The sequence below is a fragment of the Rhea americana genome, unplaced genomic scaffold, assembly GCF_003343005.1.
Source record: "Rhea americana isolate MKP2758 unplaced genomic scaffold, rheAme1 scaffold_234, whole genome shotgun sequence".
NCBI classification, from domain to species: Eukaryota; Metazoa; Chordata; class Aves; order Rheiformes; family Rheidae; genus Rhea; species Rhea americana.
In genome coordinates, this window is record NW_028186351.1 from 259336 (window position 1) to 260872 (window position 1537).

At 38.9% G+C, this 1537-nt stretch overlaps 1 protein-coding gene across 1 annotated transcript in view; it reads right to left on the reverse strand.

Annotated features, from left to right (window-relative positions):
- Positions 1 to 1084, reverse strand: part of LOC146595188 (lethal(3)malignant brain tumor-like protein 4) — a 48554-nt gene extending 47470 nt beyond the window's left edge. The window contains exon 1 of the mRNA XM_085306209.1: positions 947 to 1084. The gene's annotated coding sequence lies outside the window, so the exon portion shown is untranslated. The remainder of the gene's footprint in view (positions 1 to 946) is intronic.
- Between the last annotated feature and the right edge of the window lie 453 nt (positions 1085 to 1537).

Genomic DNA, 1537 nt, shown 5'->3' on the forward strand with positions numbered 1-1537 from the left:
CAAAAACCTCTTACCCCTGTTGCAGAAAAGGTTAGATCAGAATGACTCTTCTTAGAAAGTTATCTAACTCTGAGAAGTGAAGTGTTTAGTCAAGAAACTAAATAAACAAAAAACCTAGAAAAGTACTTCTTCAGATACTATGAAAAAAACATAGTTTATACACCTACACTTATAAACCATTTTGCCTCCCACCTTTCCCAACAAAAGTTTCAGGAAGTACAGATATTCATGTATTATTGTGTATTTAGTATAGTATTAATATTATAGTTATGAAGAGTGGGTAGAAGAAAAATATTCACAAATCTGACTGGCAATATTGCTATTCTATAAGGCTCATTCCAATAGCGCATTTAGATATATGCTTAGATGCATTTGACACCCTAAAGGATTCTCTGTATGCTTAAAGCCATATGTGTGCTTCAGTGCTTCATTGACAGCATCTACCCAAGTGTCTAGAAGGCCATATTTTCTTTACTATGACTGTACAACCTAATTCTCTGCTTAAAAAGGTATAACACAAATTCCCAAAACATTCTTAAAAACAATCAACAAAAGCTCATATCCACACAGAAGCATCAGCATTTTCCAGACGTAGTTTATAAACATTGTGATTTATAAAACAAGGAGAAACAAAAAATATCTTGGGTCCCAAGATCCCTCCTTTAGCTCAAGTATAACAAGAATTATAAATCAGAGTTACGATGATGTTTTTCTCAAAAAACTCATTATTCTGTCTCAGATCTTGCCAGTTCTGTTCTCTCAGCTGAGCGAGCACAGGCAGCAGTAAGCTCTCTTTCAATACAACTGCATGATGCCATGGGAAGGACAGCTGACCAGGCAAGGGCCTCTTGCTCTTCAAAAGATAACAAAATACATCTAATGGGACTGGCCCGTTTCCTACAGATTTGCCTTAAAAGAGTCCTTAAACATTCCAATCCTATATTACCTCAGCTGAAAAGTGATGTTATGCTGAATATATTCTCTCCTGGGAGCTCCGGCATTGATGGAGAAAAGGGAGTCGAGCTTCCTGCTCTTCACCCCATCAAGCTCTTGAGCCTTCCTGGACTCCAGTTCTCTGCAAACCCTGTTGCAAAGAGGCAAATGAGTTGCACAACATTTAACAGCAGTGACTGCAGGGACCAGCTGGGATTGTCTCCTCTGCCACCAGGACCTCAGCTCTGCACCTCCCTGCTACCGGCCAGACACGCAGAAGAGCTTTGATCTCACTGACAGTGTTCAAGAATAAACTCTGCTGCTGATTTAAGCGAGACACCTGGACATAAGCAAGTACTTCGTTTTGTTTAAAAGCTAAAGGCATAAATAGCATTATCAAATCCTGTGTGCATCAGGTTCTGCCTCCATTTGCTTAGATATACCTTGTTTTTATTCTACCACTTACCCCGATTCAATCAAAAAGATATAGATCACACAGACAAGCCAAAGGATGCTAAAGCTAAAAATAAAGCATGCATTCCGAGGAGGTAAAGTATTTTGCTGACAAATTGAACTCTCCTCTGGAAAGTAATCTGCCAAATTT